This window comes from Stegodyphus dumicola, chromosome 4 (genome assembly GCF_044657685.1).
Source record: "Stegodyphus dumicola isolate Sdum_Otavi_A_Nest chromosome 4, ASM4465768v1".
Taxonomy (NCBI): domain Eukaryota; kingdom Metazoa; phylum Arthropoda; class Arachnida; order Araneae; family Eresidae; genus Stegodyphus; species Stegodyphus dumicola.
Genome location: NC_140771.1, coordinates 45,261,321 through 45,277,363, shown reverse-complemented (window position 1 = coordinate 45,277,363; position 16,043 = coordinate 45,261,321). Strand labels below are relative to the sequence as shown.

The window sequence follows — 16,043 nt, the reverse complement described above, 5'->3', positions numbered from 1 at the left end:
TGATGGGTTCTCACAGTGTCAATGAAAAATGTCACTTGAGGGGCGGTACATAAGTAGTTGTATGTGAATTAGTTTTAATATTCTGACCGTGTGGAGTGTTTTTCTATGTAACGAACAACGTTTATTCCTAAAATACAGATGACGTTGCACAGAGTATACGGATAAACGAAATAATAACTGGTTCAGTGAGTTCCATTTCAAAATAAAATTGGAATTTCCAACTATGTGTTGCATCAATGCACAACGTTGTAATTTTGAGTAAGCACTGTTATAAATACAATCAAATATTCAATCGTTTCATCGCAATATTTATTCAGAATTATGTTGCATCAATTTTATCCTTATAGCAATAATATTTTACCGCTATTTTTCGTAAATTATTTAAATTTTCAGAAAATATTATTTTCCTTATGCACGAAACAATACAAAAGAAATTTATATTGTTTCCCCATTGCATTTGATACAAATTTGCAGTCATATGTAAGCATTTTTTGAGCTTAAAGTCCCCCTTCTGAGTTCCTTATCATTCAAAAAATTGAAAGATGAATTCCATTTAAGGTAATACCAAGTTTGAACAATTAAAAGATTTAATCATGCTGAATTAAACCATTTAAATAATTCTATAAATCATTTCCAAATCATTTCTTCGTCCTTGAAAACTTCTTAAGTTACCTGAGGAAACATTTCATACAAGTTATTTTTTTAAATATAATTACATGATAGAGAAAGAACCATATTTCAAAAAATAAAAATTCGCCGCAAACATACGGAAGAGCTGAGTAGTGAAAACAGATGTAAGAGATGATGTCAAAAAGAAATGAATTCACGCGCACGTGGAAAGATTCCTTCTTTTTGAAATTCTTGCTCAGAATAATGATCTCAATAAGCGTGGGACAAGCAAAGCAATGGTATCACGTTTAAAGCAGAAACATTTTTTCTTTCTAGTGAATCATATCATCAGCAAGAACAGCTGGAAACATCAGCCAGAACTCGAGCTGATTTAACGTAAGTAAATAATAAATGAATAACAAATAATTCATTTTGGTGAAAAGTAAGAACTGAAAGCATGGAATTTTGTGAAACTACGTCATTCTTATTTATGCTTTAAATATCACACTGCCTTATGATTTAAGTATTACTCGTCACTAATAAGACAGTTAAGATCCAAATAGAAATGAATAATGAAATACGAATATTTTTCTCGAAGAATTTTCTCAAAAAAACAGGGAATGAATAATAACCAGTTATTACAATTTCCATTGCACTTTTTATTCTTTCTAGTATTTTTTAATTCTTTTTATGGCTAAAGAAATCAAGATGCTCTAAATTAAAAAAAAATTTCTTCAAATATTTTTCATTTTTCACATAAAAAAAGCGTATATGTTATATATAGTATATATATATAAAAGTAGAAAAACAACATGAATTAGAGAGACCTTAGTGGTCAAGAATTTTGCGAATTTTTTAAAATTTTAGAAGTAAGAGGAACGTTTAAAAGCTTATGCTAAAACATAAATTTGACTCCTTAGCAAAAATGTAAAATCATTCAACAACTAGAAACAATAATAAAGTAGTAAAAGCACTCTCTTAAAAACTAAATGTTAAAATTACAAGACGAGATGACTTCAAAATCAAAAAGGGGTTAGAAAAAATTAATAAATTTTAACGCACAAATAATTTTAAAAGTACTCTAGTAAAAATGAAGCATATTTCAAAAATACATGATATGTACAAAAAATTGCAACAAATGGTAAATAGCTCAACTCGAGGTTTGAGCCAGATTTATCAAGGAAAAAGCAGCTCAAAATTCGAATCAAGTTTATACCTATAGCACGTTTCGTCAAACGATAATAATTGAGACTATAAGCGGAATTTCACTAATAGAAAATTCCAACTTAATGATCTAAAAAGTTTGGTAAGTCTCAATAATATCGCTCTTTCCTAACGCGCTGTAATTTAAATTGAAAATGTAAAACTTACTATTTAACAAGAAAAAGTTTTACAAGAAAGCTCAGCTATGCAAAGGTGACAAAGACATGTGAAGCTGAAAAACAAAATGGCTAACTTCTAAGAAAGTGCTAATTTGGCCGAAAGGAGTTGAAATTGGAAAAATTAGCAATTTTTAAATAAAAAGTCGTATTTTTTCGCGCTAGAGGGCTGTCAAGCGTCTTTTGAAATGAAAATAGTCCTTAAAATTAATAAAACAATAGGTATGGCCAGAAAACAGTGATATTAAATAATAAATTTAATATTTTAACTGAAAGTCTGTGCCAATAAAGAGAAAAATGGTGTCAGTAGAAGAAAACTATCTTACATTTTTACATTAGATCAATTGAACTAGCCATCAGTTACCTTTCCTTGGGATTTAAGTTAAAATTTCATTATCTAATTCAAATAATCTGAAATATGAGGTAAATGCCAGCTTTTTTAAGGAATTTTTAATGATAGCTTTTCATAAAATTGCTAACATTTTATTCTTTTATAAATTCTTATCTGCCCTTAAAACATTATTTGCAACAGCTTAATTACGTTTGTCATTCCATTGCTTTTAATATACAAAGCTCTTTCTTGTTTTTGGATATTTCTGTTTTAAAATGTTCTTTACTTTTTAATACTTACAATGTAGCAGTTTTAAGGGCTGTGATGAAAGTTAGTTTCGAAAAGTTTATCTTATTAATTTTCAAGAAATCTTCATATAGAACGGATGTAAGTATCTGATAAACCAAACAGTACACACCAAGTTTAAATATAATTTATAATTGAGAAGTTTAATATAGCCTATTTTTTATGTAAAATATGAGGGACAACTGAATATAGATTCATAAACATAAATGCAAGAAATGAGGCGATAAAATAATGATGATAAAAAGTGAGAGAGTTGCTTGCAAAGAACTTGAACGAACAGGAAATCACGAACAACGTAAATTTGTGGCATTCTGATAATCACCCAGTCAGATGTTTGTAAGATTCAGAGACACATTTTTTATTGAATCTTTGCTTTAAAGTTGAGTCGCACTGAATTTTGTAAATGAGCTAAACATTTTTTTTTAAAAGAGACTATATCAAGAGGCCTTTAATTAGCATGTAAGATTGTAAGATTGTATATACTTTGAGAGTCGGTGGAATCCAAATTCTATTAATATATTGTAATTTTTTTTTCTTTTTTTCTCGAAGTGAACCGAACGCTGTACTATACGAATAATACAAAGTATTACAGCTTGAATTTCATTAATGGATAAAAACAATATATATCATTCTAGATATGCAAACCTTGAATTAGATATGAATTTTAATATCCAAGCAAATATGCGTTGTAATTTCGAGAAGAAGGATATCTTAAATATAACAGTAAGTTCTTGTACAGTTTCAGAAACTACAAATTATGCAGTTTTACATGCTTCTGGTAACTCCTTTTTATCTATAGGTTTAAGCAAGGGAACCTCACTGCACTTTGAATAAGGTGGCCTGTTCCACCACAATTCATAAGACTAATTCTACAGCAAATAACCCATGTGAAGTGCAATCAGCATGATTTTCTTTTCCGTCAACTTGACTCCAGTTCTCAGCTGGCAAAATGGTAGTTTTTACATCAGAAAACCTTTTGGATACAAAAACTTGCCACATTTTAGGATCTGACCTTACCATGACGACAAAATTGGTGAATCACTCTACGAGTGCGCTGCTGAATCAAATTTCATAGCGGCTTTAACAGTCTGAATCAAGCGTTCCAACAATACTGTTGTACATTATTCCTGTCTTATAATAGTGATAGGTTTCAGTGGTGCTACACGAGTTTCAAGTGTAACAGGTTTTACATTAATGTTAGAATTGTTAGACGTTTTGTCTTAAACAAATGCTGCATGGCCGTTTTCAGACCGTTAGAAAATCCGTGAAGTTTACTTGGAGAATAATCAGGTAACAAGACTTCTCTATGTACATTTATGGCAATCCGAAATTCAACTTCCATGCATAAACCTTCCCAATTTTGATCAATCACCTTTGGTCCAGGGCCAAATCATGATAACTGTAATTTGAAGGATCAATTTAAACTGAACGATCATTTTAGTAAGAATTACGAAAGGAGTTATCCACCCCACCGGATGAAATAGTTTTGATACAAATGACAGAATAATCCTGTTAATCAGAGGAATTTGATAACGTATTACACCCATATTATACTTGAATTCATCATGATGAATTGTCATGATGCCATTCCAATCCCGGGACTTTTGCTGCTTTACTTTCTATTACACGATAAATACTGCCGTTATCTGTGTTTTTAAGCCAACATTTTTAACAACCATAGTTCACTTATGAACCATTTATGGAGCTCAAAGCGATCATTTTCAGCAGTTGCTGCAGTTCATCTACCAACGTAATACCTTCCGGACTATTCTTAACACCAGTTTGTACATCATCAATGTAAAAACCTTTTAAAACCATATACATTGTCTTGGAAAAATTCAGTCCTTCATCAGTCGCTAACCGATTCAAAATTTTGGCGGCGGCAAGATATGGAGCAACTGCAGTTCCATATGTGACAGTGTTTAAACGACAAAGCTGCATTTATTTATCTGGATTGTCTTTCCATAATATTCTCTGGAAGAACTGATCTTTTTCATGAACTTTTATCTATCTATACATCATTTGTATATCAGCGGTTATTGCAATGTTATGAAATCTAAATCTTAGTAAAAGACAAAATAAATTATCTTGGTCCTATCATTAATGTACATTAATATATCATTTAATGAAACACAGGTTGTGGCTTTAGCACTCCTCTCAAAAACTAACTACTCTTAGTTCTGTTGTTCAGCTAGATTCCTTAAAGATGAAATGATGTGGGTTATAATAATGACTATTCCCTAATTTAAGATCTGTGTTTGGCACTAGTTCTACGTGTCCCAGTGAAAAATATCTTTTTTCAAAAATTTAATGTACTGGTTGTAAACTTCTAGCTTAAATAACAGTCTTTTCTCCAAATATTGAAAGCTTCTGTACGCCATTTCCCGGAAATCACCTGAAAAATCTCTATTATGTTTGAATGGTATAATGCAGCTGAACAATGGCTTGCTTTGTCTCTAAAATGAGAACTTTCAAAATGTTCTTTACAAAGTTTATCTTCAACTGTTAAAGGTGTGGTGGGGTGTTAATGCTTCAACGGTGTGGTGTTTAACTCCAATGAAAACTCTAATGATGGAACAACGCATGAAAATTTTATTGAACGCCCAAAATAAAAGGCTACATACAATCAACAAGAGAAAAACCTATACCTTCCTTTTTTTTTCAAACCTATTCCAATATCTCTACAATTTTCGTGCGAGAGCAATACGTGGTTCTCGAGCCTGCGTTTGAAACAATGCCAACATATTAATATTATTTTTAAAACAATTAATTCAACTTAACAACTATTGAAAATGTATTCAGAAGTTAAATAATAATAATATTCATCTTATGCTCTCAAGACATCCTTGTCCATTATTAATCTTCAGTTTCTTCTTCCTTTATGCGACCTTATCACAAAGGTTTCACATTTGGAAATTTTTCCAGCTTCCCAAAAGAATTTTCGAAGTCATCTGTATTTGCATTCTTGCGGTTTACATATACTGTATCAGTTGTCTGTGACTCAAAATTTGTAGCACCGTAATTATCTATTCCGACCTCGAATTTAGCACAAACTGAAGATTTTGACAGCGTTCGGAAATTTCTCTCGTTATTAAATGCAGAAATACATTGACATCAAATCAAATATCAGTTGGTTGTGACTTGCAAAATATTGAATCAGCTAACCTTAAATCACTGATGTTACCACAAATGATTGACTGTAAAGATACACAGATCTAATTCAGAAGTCAAACAACAAAAATCAGCGTTATATTATATATATACATAGATCTGTCATCTTATCTAGTATAAACGATGACATTGACACAGGAATATCATTTTTGAAATAAGAAATGAATAATAAATCGGCGTTCCCGTTACTTACAGTATTAAATTCTTCTAAACACGACGCAAATGAAATTATCTTTCACTCGAAATCTTAATTTCTCCGCACAGTCTCTTGAAATAAGTGACCTACACTTCAGAAACTGTTTTTCAGAATTTTGAACTTTTAGTAATGCAGTATACAACAAAATGCGACTGGTTTGACTAGTTCTTGCATTCGAATCATAATGAGAGGAATCAACTGTAGACAAAACATCCTTAACATTCGTTAAATCATCCCTTTTCGGAATAAATTCTGTACACGGAAACATACTATTTGAGTTTTGTTCTTTGAATTATTTACCATGTGTAGAAAACTGTGATGCTTCGTAAAGCAATGTTGACATATATTTAAAATGTTGGATTTTTTGAGCAAGTGCGTATTAGATAAACAATTAAAACAATAATGATTAGATTTTACAAAACCTATTCTTTGCTGAACCGATAAATTTCGAAATTTTGAACATTTGCCTAAACTATGATATTCTCTATAGTAACAACAAACCAAAGTAGCCACCACAACATTACTCTTATTCTGAAATACAGATTTATGTAACTTCTCGGTTTGCTGTTCTGAAGTGTTCTTGCATGGTTCTTTAGAAATTCAATTAATGCCGTAAGTTCCAGAATATCATTATATTCTAACTATCATTTCCACCATAATTTTGTAGAAGGATCTAATTTTTGTAAAAGCAAATACGTAATTAAAGTGTCACCAAAATTATCAGTGATTTGATTGAATGTTTCTAATGAGCGAATTACATCATTAATGTTGTCAACTAAATTTAAATTAGCAACACCTGATTCATTTTGAATAGTTGTTAAGCTTTAACGTTTAATAATGTATACACACGTTTTCTCTCTTTTATTCGAATATTTTTCGCTTAAGCCTGAATAGAAGATGAAGTTTCACAAATTTAAAATTATTTTCATTTAAAGACTTACACTCAATTCAGTCTCTCGAGATTTAAAGAATATATCACTTAGACACGAAACTTTATATCACCTTTCTTCAGCATGCCTATCATTGCATTAAAAGCTTAATTTAAAGCTGGAAGAAGCTAATATTTTAATTCCAAACATCCGAAAAAAAATTAAATAAACAAACAAAATTTTAAACGAAATGAAATATGCTGGAATGTAATCACAACTTAGTAATCACAACGTTTTACTCAATAAAGAAATTTTGAACACTGAAGAAAGGGGTTGGAAAACAACATTCGCAACAGTCTCGCGGTTTTTCTTGGAAATAGACTCGAAATCCATCTCCTTCTTTTAAAACAGTGTAAAATTCATCTCCGCTACTCCTCTACTGTCATTGCTATTTACCCCTAGACCATCCTCTAATAATGTTTCAACTAAGGGGCATCAGAACAGGATAAACAGTTTTCAGAAGCTTTCGGATACCCTGTTGCGGTACCTAAACTTTCTAAATCCTTTCCAATCCCAAATAATTTTTTTCGCATAAAGCCTTTCTGTCACTGGGGGAGGTGACAGCACAGTACCCCCTCGCAAGCACTCATTTTTCCGACGTTCGCTAATCTGTGTCGCGAGGACATGGTCGGCGAAATTCCCCCAACAAATTATTTCTGCGGAACGTATCTTCCGACTGTCTGCCTCGGAGGATTTAAGCATCCCTGCACCTGCGCCTATAAATAATTCGTTTGCTCTCATGATTCTCCCGAGTAGATCTCGTCGTTTGGTATTCCTTGCATCCGTCTACCATTTTAAGGATTCAGGAGAGGATTAGCTGTTTGTTTTAACCTCTATCCTCTTCGGTAAACCTACAGACCGTTGCGATATGAAAAATTTTGGCTAGTGATTCCTCGGGTGGATTAAGTGGTTTTCGGGAAGGCGTTTAGGTCACAGCTGCTGTTGAGATCGGTTGTAAGTTTAGAAGAATTGGTATCTGTCTCAGATTTCCTTCCTGTAGATGTTAAGCTAGATGGACGACGATTTATATCATGAATTATACTCTGTGGCTGCAGGATATTTTTACGATTTCTCTTTCTGCAACTGTGGAATTTCTGAAACTAGTGTCTGGCATGAGTATTTATGGAGAAAGTTTATTTAGCCTATTATAGAATTTTAGCTCAATAACTTTGAGCATATAGTCGGTTTGTGCAAACTTCAAACTAACTGATCTGCGTGAATGGATTTTGTAGTTATTAATGAGGAGTTAGTCTTTCTATTTTTTTCCTAAACTAGATGAGTGTCCGAGTTTCACAGTTAGAAGGTATTTAGTTATACTGTTTATTTCAGAATATTTAGGTATACTATTCATCGTGCTGATTCAAAATTTAAAAAATACGTCTTCCCTCGAAATAGGCTTCCAAAAACCCTACCTGTATAATATATGCAATCTAAAACTCAAAAAATATATTAAGAAAGAAATTATTAAGATCTTATTATGATGCATCGCTTAAAAAATGTCAGACTTACATGAAGTTACTGTTATTTAGGTCATCTAATGAATTTCAGTGTTAAGATAAATGAGATTTTATACACAAGGTCCTTATTTTTTCTACAGAAATTCTTTAAAAATCGAAGGTCTTCTTATAAGTGAGACCATCTTGTAATTGCAAAACGGCAGCATTTATTTAATTATCAATTTCAATCAATTCAAGGTATGTACAATTTGTAAATAGTCATGCCCGTTATATATTTATGCATGTTGTGCAATCTGTAAACAGGCATGAATTTCTTTGAAATATGCGTCAATTAGCAGTTACTGAGGAATCTTAAAATTGTTAAATGAGCTCGTCGTCTGAAAATCATTTGCAAATTCAGTTCACAAAGCTATCAGAAAAAATATCTGTCTTTAATAACCTTTTTTTTTTTTTTTTTTTCCATTTCATCCTCTGTTAACTAAGCACAGATTTAACTAGCATTCAGAAAATAGTTCATTTTTATAAGGGTTTAATTAGCTATATCACCTTCCCTAAAGTCATAACATTAAAATATAAAGGATCCGTAATTAGGCTTAAAGATCTGAATTTCAATAAAATCATCCTGAATAATGGAATAATCCCCTATTTATGCCATTACTGGTAACATGACACTAATATTGGATAGCATCAATTTAACATTTACCATCACTCACCGTCATTACGGTCATTCATTATTCTCAGATACCAAATCCTCACTTCAGACAGAAATTAGTTGAACTTGGCTGCAGGCAGTGGCAGAGAACCTGTTATCTCGAAGGTGTCTTGGCTTCAAATCTCAGTAGGAGCTCAGTTTCACGATGGTCCGCTCTTAAGTCGAACTCTGTACGACTACAGCTGCTTACTGGCAGGCCAACAGACAGATCTGACTGAAAGATGTTCCGCATCAAATAGAACCGGGCACGCGTAAAGAACGCACATAGCTTGATCATATCTGCTCTTTACTGAAGTTGTCTAGAAATCAGTGGGATTTAAAGTCAGTACTTCACGTATTAGCAGAAGCAGGCTTTGATACGTGAATGATTAAGCGCTCATCCACAGAAAGTGGAGATTCTGAAATGAAATTGCAGTTTGAACCTCAGATTTTAGCTTAGTTAAAATTGAAAAAAAATATTACATTGCTGTCGATATTAGCATTTCTCCTATATGTCCATGTTATAAAACAAAGTGGCTTTTATGCTAAAATCGATTTTTTTTTCAGTAGAATTAATAAATAACTTTTTTCGATTTGATGCGACTAATCAGAGAAATAGAACTAATTGCTTACCCTCTTATAAGTAGAATACTGTACGAAAATTGGAGAAATAGAACTAATTGGAAAGCGTTCGGGAGAACGCGGGGAAGACATTGCTTTAATTTGATCTATGTTGTTATTGATATTTTTAAAGTTAAACACTTTAAAATACGAGTATGTAATATCTGAAATCCGTGAAAACGGCATTTGTTGATATTATGTTGTTGAAACACTGAACGTCAATAGATTTACCATCCGAAACCTTTAATTTCACTCATTAGATAATTTAGTTAATAAAATTAAGAAGAAAATTAGTTTTGACACTTTTTTTGTTAAAAACAATTTTTCATGTTTTAAAATTGTGTATTGCATTGTTTTGTAGCTATTTAGATGCATTTTTTTAAACTAAAGCTATAAGCATTTCCATCTTGAATTTTTAAAATTTAGCTGATTAAAAAAATCAACAAATTAGGACAGTTTAAAGTTTCTTCGGAGAAATTAAATATTTTTTTCAATAATGCTGCTGTTTGTTAGCTTCATTTTTGTTTAAAGGCGCGCCTGTAGCAGCATGAATAAGACCGCTAAACACGGACAGTTCTATTCGAACTCGAAAAAAATCGGAAGGCTGCTAACAGTCACATTATTATTTTAAATTAGGATTTCAAACAAAAATTAAAATAAATAAAGTACCACAGAACAGATCAAAAGATCTTGAAAAATGTGATGTCATCTACTTTGTTGCTGTGCTGAATAAAGAGAATAATTTTCCTTAGTTCAAGGCAATAATTCTTCTATTATTGTTGTTATTATAGTCCTCATCTATACATGAAAAATTACAAAATAAAGTGCATAAACCTTTTTTAACATTTATACGGGTTTAGTTTAATGCACTAGAGAGCAAAAATTCTTCAAACTACTATAAAACATTCTTAGTCATATGTAATTAAAAATAAAAGTCTACAGAAGCTATATATATTAATAGAATTTCAAGTGATAGCATAAGTATTTCCCGATTGCAAGCTTCTTTATGTTTTCTTTTCTGTAATTTTATTAAAAAGATAAAAAGTTATTTGTTTTAAATATTATAATATTTTTATCAATAAAATTCCTTTTAACTATTCTGTCTTAACATTTTATTTCTATTTTACATTAAAAATATGTATAGGACGACCATTAGAGTTTTAAAATTGAAATACTTTTTGAGCTTTTATGCTATTTAGTAATAAAGATTACCTTTTATAGTTAATATTGATGCTAACCTTCTTCTAGGGCACGGAGAGAACTAAATTTTTTGACTGTTCATTGTTAATGTTAACTCAAAGAGCGCGCAAAGAAAACTAAAATTTTTTGATTGATGAGGGATCCCTTTCAAACTGTTATTAATCACTCCTTTTCGTAAATATTACTTGTAAACATAAACATTGATCGGTTGAGTGCATCTGTAGTGGTTTAAAATCGAAACGTCAGTTTATTTTCATCTTCTTATGTACATATGCATATTTTTAAATCTAATCTTTTTTTTGTAATTGTAATATTTTTTGTAATATCGAATGCTGTCACAATCACTTTTGGGTAGTTCAGAATGGCAATAAAAAAAAACATAAGATATAAAACATTTAAAATAAAATGCGTTCTTGAAGTTGCAAAGTATCTTATGTTAACGAAACAATTATTATGAATTAAGTCTTTATTATAACTTTTCCTTTACGTATTTCTCACCAGAATGCAAAATAGTTCGTGTGTATTTAAGCTGAGGGTTCTGAATCTTTATATGGATTCTGGAAACCGCGTGTTGTTGTGAGTATTTTGCCAGCTCTGCTTAATAGTTTACAATAGCAATCCTTCGAAGTTTTTTTTTTTTTTCCGATTGTTTTTTTTTTACTAAATAAGGGAAAACTACTATTATTTTCTTTATTTTTGGAATACCGCCAGTTGCAGTTACACGTCCACGCCACACACATTTTTTTCTCTTCACCCATCTATTTTAATTCGCCATTTTTTTTCGTCTTTCTGAATCATATTAACCAAGCTGCTGATGTCACTGCTAACACTAAAAATAATAACTGAAAAAACAATAAATAATAACTAAAGTAAACAATAAGTACAACAGGTAACTCATGCCTTAAAACTCTTTCATCTCATAATATCTTAACACTAATATCAAAAAAGTTCACAGAATGCAAATCAAAAACTTATATCATAATAATAAGGCTAAGAATATCCTGAAAATTATTTGTTTTAAGAATATCCTAATAATTATTTCACTTTTGCCTAAGAATATCTTAATAATTTTGTTGGAATCTGAAAATTCATAGTTTTAAATCTGTAGGAACGTTTTACCTACTTTTCCAAAATAGTTCTAAAACTTACGATTGCATTTTAAATTGCTTTACAGATCATTGCCATCCCCAGCTTCAAAACAAACAATAATTCAGCATTTTCGTATTTCCCAATGTTTTCAAATACTGAGTTTTTGTGTCAACTATTCGCATATTTTTTTAATAAACTTATTAGAACAGAAAAAAATAACAACAAAAATTAAAAATAACAATATAATAATAATTATTAAACAACAAAAATCAGTTCCTAGAAATTAACCCTGATTACTGTTGTTTGAACTTCTAATTATAGGGAATATTTCATTAAAACAAAATATTAGTAACTAAATATTTACTAAATTAAATACTTTGACTATTATTTTATTTTCTACTTAAGGAAGTTTAACTCGCAAAAGTAAGAGAGCAAAAATAATTGCAAAGAGATGCGTTTACGGGTGGGAAGAATACGCGGGAAGACTTGCACGAAACCAAAATAAAAGAACCCTACTCAGCATGAATTGTTTCCTAACTTCGCCGGTGGCCCGTATCTGGATTGGCCAACAAGGCTGTGTTAGTGTGCTAGTAATGGCAGGCAAAAAAATTCGCAGGACAGAAGTGGAAGAAGAGTAAAAAAAATGAGCAAGAGAATTTACGATACCCGGGATTGGCAACAGTGCAGTACAAACACGGGGAACATCGCGTTAACGACCAATTTTGTAGAAAGGGTTTCACATTTGGCTCTTCAGCTCCAACTCAACCGAAAATTCACTTTTGCTTCTTTTTCTTAAAAACATGGAAAAAAAAAAAAAAAAAAAAAAAAATGAAAATTTAATTCTGAGTTAACAATATCAATAAATCATTCACTTTGAAAATTTCTCAACACTACCTGGCTTTGTGCTAATAATACGTGCGGAAAATTTTCAGTGTTTATTTTCGTTTAGCACATGATCTTATATTACAGTTAGCTTCCATTAAATAATTTTCAATGTTCTTTGAAAAAGATTAACCAGGTTTCGCTTCATAGGAAAATATTAAAAAAAATAAATAAATAAATAAAATAAAAATAAAGGAATTTAACAGTCTATTTTACAATGACGAATTAAGGAAATATTATACATGATGATCGCTGCAGAAGATTTGCCTTGTCTCCTATCATCAAATTCTTCAATAAACACAAAAGAGGAAAGAAATGGAACAATCGGTATTCGAGTTAACATTAATACTGCTAATATATATCGAAAAATAGAATAGTACACCAAAAATAAAATAAATATAGTTGAGAAGATATGAGGGAAAGGAAAAACTCATCCATGTTTCAGTCTGTGTGATTAATTGTTAAAAAGTCACCCAGACGGTATAGGTCGTTAGGTGAGCCTACTGTGGTCTAAACGCCCAGCTTCAAATCCCGAAGAAGCCATGGATGTTTGTAAATGTATAGTGCCTTTGCAGCATGGGGGCACTCTGAATATATGGCGAGCTGAAAGTCCTCTCGTGTGGTTTGGTGGAAGGTGTGGAAAACCCCCGAACCAGCTCCCGGGGTAGCTCTACCTCTAAAGTGGGGGAGAAATAGAAGTCCAACCTCCTTAAGCCTCTGGTAACCATTCTTTCATGAAATTCATGGACAAAACAATAATTGTTAAACAGAAAGATTTATAATAGGCCATAAAAAAGTAATGTATCTAAAATAATGCAAGCAAATTATCACATATTAACAAAAAAATTATTTACAGAGAAAACCATTTTACTCACTAAAAAACAACTAAACACATGTTCCTTAAAGCTCCTATTTTTTGGACGGTGGAGAAGAAATTTATATTGTTAGTGTATGCAGTTTTTAAATTTTAACTTCTCGGCATCGAGATCATAAAACACACGTGCATCATTATAACAGTGCACGTTCGGAAATAACATGTACATCGATTTCATTAATCCTGCCAAACGTCAAATATGGAATTCGTTAAATTTGTAAAATATATATATATGTATACACTGACTACCAAAAAGTATTTGAACACCTATGCAAATGACGATATCTGCGGTCCTACTTTACTTCGTTTAAATTGAATTGTCTAAAACTGAGAATTTTCGTTTGATGTTTATTTGAATTTTATGACATTACCTGCACAATTTATTTCTAAACAAACTGATGCTTTTGAAGTGGCTGAAAGAGCGGCTGGTACTCATCCATATTTTTAAAGCACAGTATATTTTTATAGAAACATAAGATTTAGAATAATCATTTTTATAAAAGTCAAATTATGATATAAATATACAACCCTCTAGAGACTGAATTAATGGAAGTTCAATGGTTAAGTAGAAATGATCTGCAGCTACTTAATCGCTGGATAAGTCAGCAGATTCCGTGGACAAGTAAGAATAATTATATAAACGACACACAACATTCTGAATTCAATTAACAACGAGGATACGATGTTTATTAAATGAATTCAAGAAGTTTTAAAACATAAAAAATCAACTCATTTTTTTATCATAAAATGTATTTTTGTGCGTAGCGTATTTTCCTTATTCTAATTTAAAATTCTAATAATTCTTAAAATTCTAATTTAGAATGTAATTGTCAAGAACTGATTCCTAATCATCAGTAATATAATAAGTAATTATTACGGTTATTAATAAATCCTTCTTATAAAGTAATTGCAAATATTTCAAAAAACTTTCTGTCTGAATGCAAATATTTTTCTGTGCAAATATTTTAAATTTTATATTAATCAAGATTGCACACGATATTATTTATTTGCACTTCAATTCTTAACGTCAGTTCTAGTAGAAGTTACAAATCAATTATATTTAATTAAGGATTGGATTGGATTATTTAATTATGGCAAAGCACAAGAGGGCTATCTGCCTAAAAGGAGGGATGCCTTCGTGGAGGACTTTCTAAGGAAAACTGGCTCGTATACACGTTACACATCGGGAAAACCACGGAAGTAGATAGAAAATGCGGGTTCACCGACACGCGGTGTGCGGTGTGGGCGTGGCCAACGACGTCACACAGAAGGCGGGGCCAAAGGGAACGTCATCACACTAGGAGGCGTGGTTTCGAGTGGAGTTGAGTTGTTCGTAGACTACTGATTGAGTTGTAGACCTCCTGCTTTTCATTTAAAGTTAGTTTTTTTTAAATTGGCAACGGGGTCATGGCGTCCTCTAGGGATGAAAAATGAAAATAATTTGTTTAGGAATTGCTCATGGCGTCCTCTACGGACGAAAAAAGAAAATAATTTATTTTAGAAATTTCTTTTTTTTTTTCAAAAAAAAATATTCTGTTATTCAAAATATAGAATTGAACTCTCAAACAAAATATTTCACCAGCTCAGTAGTTTGAAGATTTTAACCACTAAGCTGACGGGATACATTCAGATTTAGGTAAAAAAGCCTATATAAGAAAATGGAATTTGAATCAGCACATCAATTGCAATTATGCCTGCTCCAGGAGAAGCTACCGTTGCGGTGTGTTTATACACTGTTTTATGCGTTATTTTATCATCCATCTATATTTTTACAGAATTTCATAAAATTCCTATTGATTTTACGCTACGTCTTAACGACAGTGGGAACTTATCGTTATCCATATGAAGAATAATTCAATAGGCTATGAATATGAATTTATCGTATCAGGATCCGGCTCATGTTGCAAGTTTTGGTGGTGTTGAAGCTTTACATCGTGCTGTAGGAGGTAAAGTTTCCAGGAAAGAGATTCAAACATGGTTAGAGGGAATAGATGCGTACACGCTTCACAAGCCAATTCGCCGAAAATTTCCAACGAATAGAGTAATCGTGTATTCTATAGATCAACAATGGCAAGCTGATTTAGTGGATGTTTCACATTTACGTGATCATAATGATGGTTATCGATATATATTAACCTGTATTGACATATTATCCAAATATGCATGGGCTATTCCTCTGAAACAAAAGAGAGGAGAAGATATTGTGAAAGCGTTTCAAAAAATAATGAGTCAACGTAAACCAAAATTCCTTCAAACGGATCAGGGCACCGAATTTAAAAATAAAGTGTTTATAAAATTTTTAAAAAGA

The 16,043-nt window shown here is 31.5% G+C and overlaps 1 long non-coding RNA gene across 1 annotated transcript in view; it reads right to left on the bottom strand.

Annotated features, from left to right (window-relative positions):
• LOC118196259 (uncharacterized) overlaps window positions 1-9,467 on the bottom strand; it is a 96,580-nt gene extending 87,113 nt beyond the window's left edge. The window contains exon 1 of the long non-coding RNA XR_015040489.1: window positions 9,092-9,467. This is a non-coding gene — a long non-coding RNA (uncharacterized LOC118196259). The remainder of the gene's footprint in view (window positions 1-9,091) is intronic.
• Window positions 9,468-16,043: the final 6,576 nt, after the last annotated feature.